This window comes from Girardinichthys multiradiatus, chromosome X (assembly GCF_021462225.1).
Source record: "Girardinichthys multiradiatus isolate DD_20200921_A chromosome X, DD_fGirMul_XY1, whole genome shotgun sequence".
Lineage (NCBI taxonomy): Eukaryota > Metazoa > Chordata > Actinopteri > Cyprinodontiformes > Goodeidae > Girardinichthys > Girardinichthys multiradiatus.
The window spans coordinates 26,765,923-26,783,157 of NC_061817.1; the positions used below are offsets into that span (position 1 = coordinate 26,765,923).

General features: G+C 39.9%; 1 protein-coding gene and 1 pseudogene across 1 annotated transcript in view; both read right to left on the reverse strand.

Annotated features, from left to right (window-relative positions):
- Positions 1 to 17,235, reverse strand: part of LOC124862871 (myosin heavy chain, fast skeletal muscle-like) — a 52,925-nt gene that overhangs the window by 763 nt on the left and 34,927 nt on the right. The gene's annotated exons all lie outside the window — the stretch shown is intronic.
- LOC124862883 lies at positions 1,859 to 16,765 on the reverse strand (annotated as a pseudogene).

The following is a 17,235-nucleotide window of genomic DNA, read 5'->3' on the forward strand; positions in this document are numbered from 1 at the left end:
GTCTCTGTTCACCTTCAACTTCAGACTCCAATTCACAAACCTCTTTAAAGGTGTTTAATAAGAAAATAATTTAATATTAATACAAGTTATATATGAAAACAATCCAAATCATCCTCTCCAGGTGAGCACTGGTGTCCTGCTCCTTCTTCAGCTCCTCAGCCATCATGGCAGCCTGAAATGATGGGTGTTTTTTAAATTGCAACTTTTGAGTTCTTGCTAAATTAAACTTATGTTTGGTAAGATAGTGGCTCAACTAGACAGCGAACTGACATCAGTGAAAAGCCTTTTTGGCCTTATCCTCAGCGTTTCTTGCTTCCTGAACAGCATCGTCCACTTCACCCTGAACCTGGACCAGATCACTTTCCAGCTTCTTCTTGGTGTTCAGAAGGCTAGTGTTCTGTAAATTAATCAGGGTCATACATTTTAGATGTGTTAGTTTCATAGCTATGAAAGCCCTTATTTCTTGTTAATGACTAAAGCCCAACCTGAGAGTGAAGCAGTCCGACACGCTCACTGGCATCAACCAACTCCTGCTCAGCCACTTTACGTGCTCTTTCTGTCTGCTCCAGAGCGGCTCTAAGCTCCTCAATCTCAGCCACCATCAGACCGTTCCTGCGCTCCACCATGGCCACCTGCTCCTTCATGTCCTCTTGTCCTCTGAGGGCATCATCAAGATGCAGTTGGGCATCGTAACAACAAAAACAATGATTGAGTCAGACATTTTGGTTGTCTTAAATTCTTCTGTTTAAATTGGGCTCTAATGGTGTGTTCCATTTGTACTTGGAAGTGGGAATTTCAAATGGAACGCACCCCTAAACTGGAATTACGAGTCAGACAGTTAGAACAACAGGACCATACCAGACTTCCACAATCAAGATGGCTACTACTTGCATCAACAGTGGAAAACGTTCTTACTGTGACTGTTTTTAGCAGTTCTGTATTTTTTATGTAAAGTAGTCAGTCGTACACGTACTACATTTTAGTATTTATAGGATGTGATGTTTCAATGGTGTTTGTTTGCATGAAATACCACGTGGATACCATGTTTATTGTCATTGTTATTGTCGGCTGTTTCAGTTGCCAGCCATACTAACAAAAACAAGCAAGAAACGTGAACACTATATTTTGGAGATGACATGAACTCCGACTTACCAGTTCTGACTTCTGAGGTTAATGAAATGCACAATAACACTAAACTCATCTTGAGTTGTCCCTGGACGTTCCTCAGTTGTTTCTGGGCCTCAGCAGCCTGCCTGTTGGCATGGCTCAGCTGAATCTCCATCTCGTTCAGGTGCTCCTGACCTCGGCATCAAGAGTGCTCTGCATGGAGTCAGTCACCCTTTGGCTGTTTCTCTTAATCTGCTCCATTTCTTCATCTTTTTCTGCCAGCTTCGTGTCAATCTCGCTCTTGACCTGGTGGAGCTCCAACTGGACACGGAGAATCTTAGACTCTTCATGTTCCAGAGTGCCCTTAAAAGGTTTAAATGCATATAAAGATTAGATCTTGTGACAATAAAATGATCTGAACATAAGTACATGTATTATGTCATTTAAGTGCTTTATTAGCTGGTGAGAAAGGTATTATCTCTGCTTCTTCCAGTGCAGCCTGAATTTCAGACTTCTCAGTCTCCACTGTCTTTTTAGCTTTCTCCAGCTCATGGATACTCTTTCCAGTCTCACCGACCTGTTCAGTCAGATCTGAGATCTCCTCTGAAATGAAAAATAAATGGCCTTGGCAAAAGCCTCCATCTTGCTGGACAGGTCATCAATCTCCATCTTGTACTAATTCTTCTCCTTCTCCAGCTTCTGCTTAACATGCTGCAGGATGTCGATCTGCTCTCCCAGCTCAGCAACGCAGTCGGCCTCTCTATCATCTTAACAAAATCCTTCCTCATGACATATCCTCTGCTATGTTATGCAGTATTTATGTCTTATTTATCTCATGGGAGACATACCTTTTTGTGTCCAAACTTGTACTGAGTATGGTCCACATCAATGGAGCCCAGCAGTTTCTCTGAGGCCTTCTTGTTGTCAATAAACTGTCCGTCAGGGATTCAATTCAATTCAGTTTTATTTATGTAGCGCCAATTCACAACACATGTTGTCTCAAGGCACTTCAAAACAGTCAGGTACATACATTCCAATTAATCCTAACCATTGATCAGTGCAGTCAAAGTTAGTTATTTATTCAAATTGGATAAAAAATTTTTCTGTCTAAGGAATCCCAGCAGATTGCATCCAGTCAGTGACTTGCAGCATTCACTCCTCCTGGATGAGCATGTGGAGACAGTGGACAGTCACTGGCGTTGACTTTGCAGCAATCCTTCATACTGAGCATGCATGTAGTGACAGTGGAGAGGAAAAACTCCCTTTTAACAAGAAGAAACCTCCAGCAGAACCAGGCTCAGTGTGAGCGGCCATCTGCCACGACCGACTGGGGGTTAGAGAGAACAGAGCAGAGACACAAAGAGAACAAAGAAGCACTGATCCAGGAGTACTTTCTATAGGAAGGGAAAGTAAATGTTAATGGATGTAGCTCCTTTAGTTGTTTCACCTAGAAAGAAAGAACAGATAAACTCTGAGCCAGTTTTCAAGGTTAGAGTCTGAAAGAGAGCACATAGAGTTTGTTACAGTTAAGCTCAGTCAATTGCCATGTCTAGGAGAGAGATAGGATTAAACACTAAAAGACAGGGCTATGTGGATCATCGGTAGAGGGTGAGCATTAAGTTGTTGCCAGCAGAAGCTCGGACGATTCCCCTCTCCAGAAAGGTGTCACAGGTAGACACAGAGCCAGGCCAGGTGTAGCTTCTAGGAAGAGAATAGAGAGAACAAGGTTAAAAGCTGAAATAACAGCAAATAATGCAAAATTGGAGAGTAGTGTGAGAATGTAGCGCAGAGGGTGAAAGTGGTTATTATGTCCTCCAGCAGCCTAAGCCTATAGCAGCATAACTACACAGATAGTTTCAGTTCAGATTATTTAGTTACACCGCGCTTATTTACAATGTTGTCTCACGGCACCCCACAAAGGGTCCAACTGATGGTCATTGTTATACTAAAAACCACAAGGATTGGGATACCTCTCTCTGTCAGACTGATTATAACCATTGGAAAAGAGAGGGGGTCATACAGGCTCCCTCCCTGATAACGTAAGCCACTCTAACTATAAGCTTTATCAAAAAGGAAAGTTTTAAGCCTAGCCTTAAAAGTAGACAGCATGTCTGCCTCACGGACTAAAACTGGGAACTGGTTCCACAGGAGACGAGCCTGATAACTAAAGGATCGGCCTCCTATTCTACTTCTAGAGACTCTAGGAACCACCAGTAAACCTGCAGTCTGAGAACGAAGTGCCCTGTTAGGAACATATGGAACAATCAGATCTCTGATGTATGATGGAGCTAGATCATTAAGGCCTTTATATGTGAGGAGGAGAATTTTAAATTCTATTCTGGATTTAAAAGGGAGCCAATGAAGGGAAGCTAAAATAGGAGAAATATGATCTCTCTTTTTAATTTTCATCAGAACTCTTGCTGCAGCATTCTGAATCAGCTGAAGGCTTTTAACTGCATTTTGTGGACATCCTGATAGTAATGAATTACAATAGTCCAGCCTTGAAGTAACAAATGCATGGACTAGTTTTTCAGCGTCACTCCTGGACAGGATATTTCTAATTTTGGCAATGTTCCGGAGGTGAAAGAAGGAAATCCTAGAAACCTGTTTAATATGGGATATAATTACATGTCCTGGTCAAAAGTAACACCAAGGTTTTTTACTTTATTACCGGAGGTCAATTTAATGCCATCCAGGTTAAGTGATTGACTAAGCAGTTTCTTTTTTAAAGACTTCGGTCCAAAGACGATCACTTCTGTCTTGTCTGAATTTAGAAGCAAAAAATTTAAAGTTATCCAAGTTTTTACATCTTCAAGACATGCTTGTAGTCTATCTAACTGGTTGGGCTCATCAGGATTTATGGATAAGTAAAGCTGAGTATCATCAGCGTAACAGTGAAAATTTATCCTATGCTGCCTGATAATTTGACCTATTGGAAGCATATATATAGTAAAGAGAATTGGCCCAAGTACTGAACCCTGTGGTACTCCACAATTAACCCTGGAGTTTAAAGATGATTTATCATTTACATTAACAAACTGGAATCTGTCAGACAGATAAGATTTAAACCAGCCTAGCGCTGTTCCCCTAATCCCTACAGCATATTCCAGCCTTTTTAAGAGAATATTATGGTCGACTGTATCAAATGCAGCACTGAGATCTAACAGAACCAGTACAGACACAAGTCCATTATCTGAGGCCATAAGAATATCATTAGTGACTTTTAGAAGAGCTGTTTCAGTGCTATGATGAGCTCTGAAGCCTGACAAACTCTTCAAACAGGTCATTGCTGTGTAAATGCTCACACATTTGATTAACAACTACTTTCTCAAGAATTTTAGGTCTGTAATTTTTCAAGTCATCTCGATCAAGCGAAGGATTCTTAAGTAAAGGTTTAATTACAGCTAACTTAAAAGCCTGTGGTACATATCCATTTACTAAAGATAGATTAATCATATCTAAAATGGGTCTGATAATCAGAGGGAACACTTCCTTAAATAATTTGGTTGGGATTGGGTCTAACATAAAAGTTGAAGGTTTAGATGAAGCTAATATTTCTGATAACTCAGGAAGCTTCACAGGATCAAAACAGTCCAAACACAAATCAGGTTCTGCAGTTCTTTCCAATGTTGTCTCACTTGCTGAGGATGAAGTAATCATCTTCGGGAGTATGTCAAAGATTTTCTTTTTAATAGAATCAATTTTATTTAAGAAGAATCCCATAAAGTCATAACTGCTAAGAGCTAAGGGAATGGATGGCTCAACAGAGCTATGACTGTGTGTAAGTTTAGCAACTGTACTAAAGAGAAACCTAGGATTATTCTTGTTCTCTTCTATTAATGATGAGAAATAAGCTGTTCTGGCTTGGCAAAGTGTCTTTTTATACAACAGTAGGCTATTTTTCCAGATTAAGTAGGAATCCTCTAGGTGTGTAGAGCACCACGTTCTCTCCAATTTTCTAACATTGTGCTTTAAAGTATGCAGCTCTGAATTAAACCAAGGAGCTAGCCTCCTATGAATGATTACCTTCTTTTTCAAGGGGGCTGCATTGTCTAATGCATCACGCAATGATGAAGAAACACTATGAACAAAAGAATCAATTTGTGAAGGGGCAGAAACAGAATTATTGCCCTCCACTGTGCTTTTCAGTGATAATGAGGAAATTAAAAGTGGAACAGATTCTTTAAAGGTTGTCACAGCATCGCCTGATAATGATCTACTGTAATGAAATTTTCTTTCAGGTGTGGAGTACTCGGTTAAATTAAACTCAAAGGTTATTAAGAAATAGTCACACAGGACAGGGTTATGAGAAAATATTGTTATGTCTTTACACTCAATGCCATATGTCAGCACAGGGTCCAGAGAATGAAGACAAAGGTGTGTAGGTTTGTTAATGTTTTGAGCAAAGCCAATTGAGTCTAAGATAGCATTAAACGCTATATTTAGGCTATCACTTTCAGCGTCAACATGAATGATAAAATCCCCCACTATAATAACTTTATCTGTATTTAACACTAAATCTGATAAAAGGTCTGAAAACTGATCTAAAAATTGCAAGTAAGGGCCTGGTGGATGGTACAAAACAAAAAACAGAAGTGATTTTAGTGCTTTGCAATTTGGTGAGGAAAACTAAGGATTAAATATTCAAAAGAGCTGTAGCTATTGATTGGTCTTGGACTAATCAATAAATCGGACTGAAAGATGGTTGCTACTCGTCCTCATCGCTGGTGTCTCTAGTGCCACGTTTCTGACTATGGAGCTGCCAATTACTAGAGTTGGCTTCTCAGTGGGTGTGTCGCTGAGAGGGGATAATCTGTTAGAAACGCAGGTTGGTGGTGACCTGTGGGCTGGGATCTAGGACTATGCTTTCTACGTACCGTCACCCATCCGGCCTGAGGCCCCGGCTGCACGGGATCTGCAGGAGGACTGGTACGGGGAACTACCCTCGGTGGCTCTGTGCTGGCTAAGGGGCCTCGGCTATCTGCTGGTTTTTCAACAGCGCGGAGCCGGGCTTCCAATTCCGACACCCTCGCCTCCAAAGCTACAAAAATGCTACATTTATTACACGTACCATTATCACTAAAGGAGGCATAGGAGTAACTGAACATCTGACAAAGAGAGCAGGAAGAGGAGGAGACTCAGAGAGAGAAACAGCAGAACGGGTAGCCATGGTGGAGCTAAAGCTAACGCTAAGCTAACGACCCCTTACCACTACTAGAAAAACCATGTAAGACACAGAGAGTCCCCAAACGTTAAATACAGCAACAGAAAGTATGTGTTTTAACGTGCTTAGGTATTATAACAAGTAAGAGATATCACAGCAGAGAGAAATCAGATCAAAGAGAGAGCCTTTACACCCCACACAATTCACCAAGTGCAACAACGAAAACAGGAAGTGATGTTACCCAGAGCTCCAGCCGACAACACTCGACAATGACCTCAAAAAATGACGCTGGCGTTCAATACTTTGTATCTACAAAGTTGATACAAGTATATCAGTTTTTTATGATCTTTACTAAAATGACCAAATATTCAGTTTATATTAAAAACAGCCGCCACCTCTGCTTGAAGTCACCATAGAGGATTCTGCTGGGGAAGCCCTTTCTGCAGATTCTGATGCCATCCAGCACACCGTTACACCTCAGCTGGTGGATGACCAAGAAGTTCTCCATAAGACCTGATTGTTGGAAATATATTTAGTCAAAAATAATTCCTCAGTGTCCCTAAACTTTAAATCATTCAAATCTGTAAAAGTGTGCATCTTACCTGGGGTCTTTGTTTCATTGGGAATCAGACAATGCACAAAGTGATGATGAGTGCTCCTCAATTTGGTCATCAGCTTGCCCAAGTTCTCCTGTAGATCAGAATCATACAATTAGTCTCCAGTTTAATTGCAAAAGGATGTTCTCTATGAAAGTTTACATACCCCGAACAGAGCAGACACAGTCTGGAAGGAACCACCCTTCTTCATGCCACCCTTTTTCCACCAGCAGCCTCAGCTAAATTATGACCTTATAACAATGGTATTAAATTATAACTTGTGCTGTACTCTCTTTACTGTAGCAGTACAATTCTATCAAACATTAATTCTAGAAAGGCTTGGACAAGAACAAAATTTGTGCTAATAGAGTAAAATTAGCAACACATCACTTATGAATATCATGGCACAATTTAGTTTACTTTAAATACAAGAAAAGCTTTTCAAGATCACAATTCAATAGTTTTAGAACTTCTATCACTCTGCGTCTTTTCAGGGTGTTTCTCATTGTGGATTGTCTGCTTATTTTTCTGGTTCTTACCCTCAGCTCCGGCATGAGCTGCATACACGAAGCAGAGCAGTTTGTTTCCAGACTTCTGGTAGAGCTGAACCACTGAATCGTTCAGTGGGTCCTTGTTCTTGTCCTGCCAGCCAGTGATGTTGTAGTCCACTGTACCAGCATAGTGAACCAGGGAAAAGTGAGCCTCAGCATTGCCCTTTCCAGGCTTTAGCTTCTCAAAGGCCTTGTTCTTGCTAAGATGCTGATCAATCAGCTTGTTCTTGAAAGTCAGAGGGTTTTGGAAACATGCATTCCTCTTCAAGGATGGAGAAGATGCCCAATGGCTGTGAGCAGTTATCAATTTAAATTAGAACACAAATTTCAAATGACGCGTCAAATCCATAGAAATTGTTGGAGATGATCACTTTAACCTGACCAATACAGCTACTCACCTTCTCAATGAGCTCAGTGCAGGCAGCCAAGCCCATACCAAAGACAATCAACTCCCACTCAATGCCTTCCTTCTTGTACTCCTCTTGCTCCAGGACAAACATGTGGTGGTTGAAGAGCTGTTGCAGTTTCTCATTGATGAAGTTGATGCAGAGCTGCTCCAAGCTGTTGAACTGTAATAATAGAGATTTGTTTAACTTAATTGCAAGGAATGTTTTATAAGACCTTTCCAAGTTTTTATTTATTCACATCGAAGATCTCGAATCCAGCAATGTCCCAGGCTCCAGTGAAGAAGGCTCTTGCCTGCTTTGTCTCCAGCATCTCATTGATACGGATGTCCATCCACAAGAACATTTTCTCATAGATAGATTTGCACAGAGCGCTGACTGCATTTTTGACCTATAGGAAGAAGGTTTCTGTTTTATGTAATAAACTGCCATATAACAGCAGTTAGGATAAATGTAGTTGGGATTGGAAAAAAATAAACCATAGCATCACAGATGGGTTTAATTTACCTGCGGGATGGTCTGACCTTTGGTGACCATCTCATTTCCGACTTTGACTCTTGGGTAGCACAGAGGCGTCAGCATATCAGCTGAGTTCAGACCCAGGAGGTAGGAGATTTTATCAGCCACTTTTGGAGAGAAACATAACATGATGAACATAAAGCAATTTTAAACCAATTTTTCAATCTACAAGATGAGAATGATATTTTATAACTTACCCTCAGTGCCGTCAGGTTCAGCCTGCTCCTCATGCTGCTTCTGCTTGAACATCATGTTGCCATGATGCATCACAGCACCGGTGAGCTTGTAGATATTAAATTTTTCATCAGCACATGTGTTTTGAGTACATAATTTTTAAGACACCAAAATATTATTTTACATCTGTAGCGATGAACTCCTCCACATCATCGATACTCTTGACAGTGATTTCACCCTGGCTGATCATTGGGAAGTCATAGGGGTTGGTGGTGATCAGCAGAGCATCTGAAACAATGGAAACAAAACAGTCAGTCAGTCATTTTCTACCGCTTATTCCATAGTGGGTTGCGGGGGAGCTGGTGCCTATCTCCAGCAGTCTATGGGCGAGAGGCGGGGTACACCCTGGACAGATCGCCAGTCCATCGCAGGGCAACACACAAACAACCATGCACACACTCATTCATACACCTAAGGTCAATTTAGAGTGACCAATTAACCTAACAGGCATGTTTTGGGCTGCACGGTGGTGCAGTTGGTAGCACTGTTGCCTTGCAGCAAGAAGATCCTGGGTTCGATTCCCGGCCTGGGGTCTTTCTGCATGGAGTTTGCATGTTCTCCCTGTGCATGCGTGGGTTTTCACCGGGTACTCCGGCTTCCTCCCACAGTCCAAAGACATGCCTGGAAACAAAACAATGTAGGTTTTTTATTTTATAAGGTTAAGTTTTGTTAAACTTCAGATTTGAAGTATTTGGTCATTTACCAATGAGCTCAGGCTTGTGGCCTATCATAAGCTGATAGAAGATATGGTAGCTCCTCTCAGCAGACAGCTGGAAGGTGACAGAAAACAATGTGGGTTACATTGATAACTGGCGAACATTTTGGGGAAAACCTGGTCTGATCCGGAGAGACAGCATCCATCCCACTTTGGATGGAGCAGCTCTTCTTTCTAGGAATCTGGCCGAATTTATTTGTTCTCCAAAACTCTGACAACCCAGGGTTCAGACCAGAAAGCAGGGTCGTTGTTTAATACCCGTCTCTGCAACTTCTGTACTCCTACCCACCCATTACCCTATTAAGACAGTGTCTTGCCCACGGCCCATATTGAATAGGTTAAAAAATCATCTAGAAGGAGGAAATCAGGAAAATCTCATAAAAATAAACACAACTCAGACCGAAAAGAAAAATAAAACAATTAAATGTGGCTTGCTGAACATAAGATCTCTCTCTTCAAAGACATTGCTAGTTAGTGACCTGATTTGTGACAATCAGATTGATTTATTTTGCCTCACAGAAACCTGGCTGCAGCAAGAGGATTATGTTACTATAAATGAGTCAACTCCTACTAATTATTTAAATTTTCACATTCCTCGAAATACTGGGCGAGGAAGAGGAGTAGCAACCATCTTTCAGTCCGATTTATTGATTAGTCCCAGACCAATCAATAGCTACAACTCTTTTGAATATTTAATCCTTAGTTTTCCTCATCCAAATTGCAAAGTACTAAAACCACTTCTGTTTGTTGTTTTGTACCATCCACCAGGCCCTTACTCTCAATTTTTAAATCAGTTTTCAGACCTTTTAACTGATTTAGTGTTAAATACAGATAAAGTTATTATAGTGGGGGATTTTATCATTCATGTTGACGCTGAAAGTGATAGCCTAAATATAGCGTTTAATGCTATCTTAGACTCAATTGGCTTTGCTCAAAACATTAACAAACCTACCCACCTTTGTCTTCATTCTCTGGACCTTGTGCTGATATATGGCATTGAGTGTAAAGACATAACATTTTCTCATAACCCTGTCCTGTCTGACCATTTCTTAGTAACCTGTGAGTTTAATTTAACCAAGTACTCCACACCTGAAATAAATTTTCATTATAATAGATCATTATCAGACAATGCTGTAACAACCTTTAAAGAATCTGTTCCACTTTTAATTTCCTCATTATCACTGAAAAGCACAGTGGAGGGCAATAATTCTGTTTCTGCCCCTTCACAAATTGATTCTTTTGTTCATAGTGTTTCTTCATCATTGCGTGATGCATTAGACAATGCAGCCCCCTTGAAAAAGAAGGTAATCATTCATAGGAGGCTAGCTCCTTGGTTTAATTCAGAGCTGCATACTTTAAAGCACAATGTTAGAAAATTGGAGAGAAAGTGGCGCTCTACACACCTAGAGGATTCCTACTTAATCTGGAAAAATAGCCTACTGTTGTACAAAAAGACACTTCGCCAAGCCAGAACAGCTTATTTCTCATCATTAATAGAAGAGAACAAGAAAAATCCTAGGTTTCTCTTTAGTACAGTTGCTAAACTTACACAGAGTCATAGCTCTGTTGAGCCATCCATTCCCTTAGCTCTTAGCAGTCATGACTTTATGGGATTCTTCTTAAATAAAATTGATTTTATTAAAAAGAAAATCTTTGACATACTCCTGAGAGTTCATTTATAACCATTTTTCTTCCTAAAGTAAAAATTACTTTATCCCTAAAGTCAGATGACAGTCAGGCCTTGATCAAACGTCTGCCACCTATGATATTTTTTAAAGAATAAATAGCAGGAAACATTACAGACCTATATCCAATCTTCTGTTCTTATCTAAAATTCTTGAGAAAATAGTTGCTAATCAAATGTGTGGGCATTTACACAGCAATGACTTTCAGTCAGGTTTCAGAGCTCATCATAGCACATAAACAGCTCTGCTGAAAGTCACTAATGATATTCTTATGGCCTCAGATAATGGACTTGTGTCTTTAGTTGTCCTGTTAGATCTCGGTGATGCATTTGATACAGTCGATCACAATATTCTCTTAGAAAGGCTGGAATATACTGTAGGGATCAGGGGAACAGCGCTAGGCTTGTTTAAATCGTATTTGTCTGACAGATTCCAGTTTGTTCATGTAAATGATACATCATCTTTAAACTCCAGGGTTAATTGTCGAGTACCACAGGGTTCAGTACTTGGGCCAATTCTCTTTACTATATATATGCTTCCAATCGGTCAAATTATCAGGCAGCATAGAATAAATTTTCACTGTTATGCTGATGATTCCCAGCTTTACTTATCCATAAATCCTGATGAGCCCAACAAGTTAGAAAGACTACAAGCATGTCTTGAAGATATAAAAACTTGGATGACTTTAAATTTTTTGCTTCTAAATTCAGACAAGACAGAAGTTGTCATCTTTGGACCGGAGTCTTTAAAAAAGAAACTGCTTAGTCAATCACTTAACCTGGATGGCATTACATTGACTTCTGGTAATAAAGTAAAAACACCTTGGTGTTAGTTTTGACCAGGACATGTCATTTAAATCCCATATTAAACAGGTTTCTAGGATTTCCTTCTTTCACCTCTGGAACATTGCCAAAATTAGCAATATCCTGTCCAGGAGTGACGCTGAAAAACTAATCCATGTATTTGTTACTTCAAGGCTGGACTATTGTAATTCTTTACTATCAGGATGTCCACAAAATGCAGTTAAAAGCCTTCAGCTGATTCAGAATGCTGCAGCAAGAGTTCTGATGAAAATTAAAAAGAGAGATCATATTTCTCCTATTTTAGCTTCCCTTCATTGGCTCCCTTTTAAATCCAGAATAGAATTTAAACATCTCCTCCTCACATATAAAGCCCTTAATGATCAAGCTCCATCATACATCAAAGATCTGATTGTTCCATATGTTCCAAACAGAGCACTTCGTTCTCAGACTGCAGGTTTACTGGTGGTTCCTAGAGTCTCTAGAAGTAGAATGGGAGGCAGATCCTTTAGCTATCAGGCTTGTCTACCTGTGACACCTTTCTGGAGAGGGGAATCGTCCGAGCTTCTGCTGGCAACAACTTAATGCTCACCCTCTACCGATGATCCACGTAGCCCTGACTTTTAGTGTTTAACCCTTTCTCTCTCCTAGACATGGCAATTGACTGAGCTTAACTGGAACTAACCGTATGTGCTCTCTTTCAGACTCTAACCTTGAAAACTGGCTCAGAGTTTATCTGTTCTTTCTTTGTAGGTGAAACAACTAAAGGAGCTACATCCATTAACATTTACTTTTCCTTCCCATAGAAAGGACTCCTGGATCAGTGCTTCTTTGTTCTCTCAAACCCCCAGTCGGTCGTGGCAGATGGCCGCTCACACTGAGCCTGGTTCTGCTGGAGGTTTCTTCCTGTGAAAAGGGAGTTTTTCCTCTTCGCTGTCGCTAAATGCATGCTCAGTATGAGGGATTGCTGCAATGTCAACACCAGTGACTGTCCACTGTCTCTACATGCTCATCCAGGAGGAGTGAATGCTGCAAGTCACTGACTGGATGCAATCTGCTGGGTTTCCCTTAGACAGAAAAACTTTTTATCCAATTTGAATAAATAACTAACTCTGACTGCACTGTTCAATGGTTAGGGTTAATTGGAATGTATGTACCTGACTTTTGTGAAGTGCCTTGAGACAACATGTGTTGTGAATTGGCGCTATATAAATAAAACTGAATTGAATTGAATTGACACGGGACTTCTCCAGCAGATCTAAGATTTACATGAATACAAGCAAAAACATTAATGTTTAATGGATATTATCCTTAGTGACTGCTCAAAGTTTGCTGCTGCCTACCTGGATGATGTTGTGATTGACAGTGAGTCTTGGGAGGATCACATACAACACCTAAAGGTTGTGATGGCAAAGATCCAGAATGCTGGTTTGACCCTAAATGTGAACAAGTGTGCCTGGGCACAAGAAGAAGTAAAATACCCTGGATAACTTGTTGGACATGGACAAATAAAGCCACAAGTTGAAAAGATAAAAGTTATACAAGCAATCCCCAGACCCAAAACAAAGAAGCAAGTGAGGTCATTTTTGGGTTTAGTTGGTGGTATTAAAGATTTATTCCCCATTTCTCAACTTTGGCAGCTAGCCTGACTGAGTTAACAAAAAAATCTACTTCTAAGATCATGTGAAATGATGACTGTGAACATGCTTTTCAAACCTTAAAGAATCAGATATGTCAAGCTCCTGTGTTGCAGAGTCCTGACTTTACCAAGCCTTTTGTCGTACAAGTGGATGCTTCAAATGTTGGAGCAGTACTGGCTCAGGGACAGGCTGGTGAAGAAATGCCTGTCCTTTTCTTGAGTAAGAAGCTCTGAGCGAGAAAAAAAAGTACTCTACAGTAGAAAAAGAAGGACTGGCAATAAAGTGGGCTGTGGACTCTTTAAAATATTACCTCCTTGGAAGAGAGTTTATTTTACAAACTGATCACAGACCATTGACATGGATGCACTCCAAGCAGCATCAGAATGCCCGAATATTACGTTGGTGCCTTGCCTTCCAGCCATACCAGTTCACCATACAGCATTGTCCAGGTAAAAAAAACCTATTGCTGACTACCTTTCTCGTTTGCCTGAGATTTGTCAACCAGAGGGGGAGGAAATGAGTAAATGTCAAGAAGAACTAAGTTCTTCTTTAACCTTTTTACATCAGTTCCAGTGTGGGATTAATTGCAAACAGTGTGTATTCATATACTGTTGAATTGTTTGTTTACCATGTGGGTGTGTCTTCTGTGGCAGCCATCTGGAGTTCAGCTAAAGAGGAGGCCTGCCTCAAACCCAGCTCTGATATAGGAAGTGAGCTGATGAGAGCAGGAGTTTGATTGGTTGAAATTGGGTAGAAAGTCAAAGTAATTTAAAAAAATGATTTGACTTGTAAAATATGTATCTGTACACATACCAAGTTTGCTAAATGTTTTACTATTGATAAAGAATTGTTAATGTCTTCAATATCAATGTGAAAATTAACTTCTTTGTTTCTTTTCCTGCTCTGGAAGACGGAGATGATTGGCTGTTTTGAATTGGGGTGGGGTCTGGAATGTATATAAGATGACTACTGGATGTCGTAGGGATCTGACTGAAGGACTGCCATTTTGAGAAGTGTGGTGATGGCCTGAAAAGTAAACAAAATCAGCTTTGTTTGCTGTACTGCAAAGCCAGAGTAATGTTTTCTTTTCCACACTGATGCCTCTCAGTGTAACAGGCATGTTAAGTTTTAAACTATAAAATAGAAGAATATTACTTTAAGTGCTGATAACACTTAAATATCAGCTGAGGCCAACTTTCTACTAGTACCAAAGTGGGTCCTGATGAATTTACTGTTGGACGATTTGTACATAAATTATCATTGCTTAGGTTAAAAATGTTCTTTATCCTTATGATTTACCATTAAAAGACCTTTTCATTTATTTAGTTTGTTGAACTTTGAGAGAAGTGGTTTGCATACTTTTCACATTTATTTTTGAACTACCTTTATGAACTCTTAACAGAATTGTCATCTTGTCTAAGAGTTTCATTTGGGTGGTTGCTATGCAGACTGAGCAGGAACTTGTGTGCGTGCGAGTTGTTCTGGGAAGAAGGCTGTTCGCATCCCAGCCAATCTTCATGTCCTTGAATGCCAGATGTCGACATATGTGCTGTATCAGTATCTGGACAGAACCAGTTCAGTAAAACTTCTATTTGTGAAACTGTGTGTAGCCACACCCACAATGCTGTAACATGAGTGTTTTTTCCTTTCTTTAATAAAAGGCTGTGACACAGGGCAGCTCCTCTGACAGAGAATGGACTGTCTTTCCCTGGCCAGCCAAAGATAACTTTGACCCACTTGTGTCTTCATCGCATACCTTCTCTGAGTTTATCAGTGTGTCTAACTCTGACGTTTCCCCTGAGCAAGTTACAAGTATGTGTTACTTTGTGCAGCAAATCAACCATTAAATATCAAGCCCCGTTTTAACATTGTCTTAACTTACAAAACGGGAAGAGTTGTCATTCCTCACTGTCTTGGCATTTCCATAAGCTTCTAGCAGAGGGTTGGCAGCAAATATTTGGTCTTCAAGGGAGCCCTGCGTTTTACAGTTGTTTTCAAGCACATTTCATACATTTAAATAAAATTGTTAAGTTGGCAGTTCTTCTTAAAACACATAATCACCTGTATTTTGCCAGCAGCTTGTGGCTACAAGCAAAAACTTTGATAACCATATTAAGTTTTAAACTATAAAATAGAAAAAAAATACTTTAAGTGCTGAAAACACTTCATTTTTGACGTACATGTTTCAATATCAGCTGAGGACAGCTTTCCACTAGTACCAAAGTGGATCCTGATGAATTTACCCTAAGCAGAAATACAAGTATGTGTTACTTTGTGCAGGAAATCAACTATTAAATATCAAACACAATTTTAACATTGTCTTAACTTACAAAACGGGAAGAGTTGTCATTCCTCACTGTCTTGGCATTTCCATAAGCTTCTAGCAGAGGGTTGGCAGCAGCAATTTGGTCTTCAAGGGAGCCCTGAGTTTTACAGTTATTTACATGAATATTTCATAAATTTAAAGAAAGTACTGAGTTGGCAGTTCTTCTTAAAACACATAATCACCTGTATTTTGCCAGCAGCTTGTGTCTCCTTTTTGCCACCCAGAGCTGCAAATGTTGCAAAGTACTGGATGACACGCTTGGTGTTGAAAGCCTTCCCAGCACCAGATTCTCCCCTGAGGTAGAAGAGATACATTTTCAATTCTCAATTTCATTTTTGTGTATTTTATAAAAGAATGACCAATTTAGTGTTTGCAATACTTACGTAATCAGGACAGACTGGTTCTCACAATCTGCAAGGTACATGGTAATGCTTTAGTAGCTGTCTGAATTTCATGTCAACATGGGTTCATGTTTTACTTTCATTTTTTTAATAACACTTGTAGCTTTGATCTTACCTGTGAGCATGAACTGATATTGTCAGAAATGGAGAAGATGTGGGGTGGAGCCTCAATCCTCCTCTTGCCTCTGTATCCTGCTACAACAACAGCATCATACCAAAGGACGGTGGATGTCATCCTCTTTCACAGTTAGGCTCTATTAAAAAACAGGAGTGATCTTTTTTTTCCCAAATAAATTCATTCAATAAACAAATCGGTTTTATTTCTAAATTCAGTGAAAGTGTATTTTCTCAGTGATAGTAGACTCATATAAGTAGAAGGTGGAAGCAGTTTGTAAATGTATATTTAATCAAACCTTTACCTTTCCGCCATCTGTTTCAACAGCGGCTTTGCCACCCTCCCTCTTAACAACTTTGCACTTGAGATACATCTCATCAGTATCCACCATGAAGTAAGCTGTTTTGGCATCAGATGGAGCAGTCTGAGCCTCAATCCTCTCCTTTTCTGTCTTCTGGAGATAAATGGCCGCCGGGCCATAAGCCTCCATCTCTGTGTATGTACTCATTGTGGCACTATTAGTGGGGCCTAAACGTGTGAAAAGCTTTTAATATTACCACAGAGTAATGATAAAGCAAAAGCACGCTCATGAAATCCATAACTGATTCCTGAAAAATTACCTCTGCTGATGCAAACAGAAGTACTTCAGTGTCCTGTGTATGCCAAGATGCTACAAAGTAAAAACGAGTTAGGAAACATTTGATAATTTTTTATATAGTTTAACAAAATATTGTTGTTTTGATATATAATTTTCCATTTCAGGAATTATCAGTGTTTATAGAATTTGATTTAACAGCATTCATCAAAGAATGTTTTCTATTAATTACGTGATATGCTGTAAATCTAACACAAAAAACATATTGGGAAATTTTTCTGCACTCACCTGTCTTAGTTGCCTGCCAGTTAGAGCAGATGCCTGGAGCTGTTGCTTTTATATACAACAGCCCAGTCTCCTTAGAATATGCTCCCCACTCAATT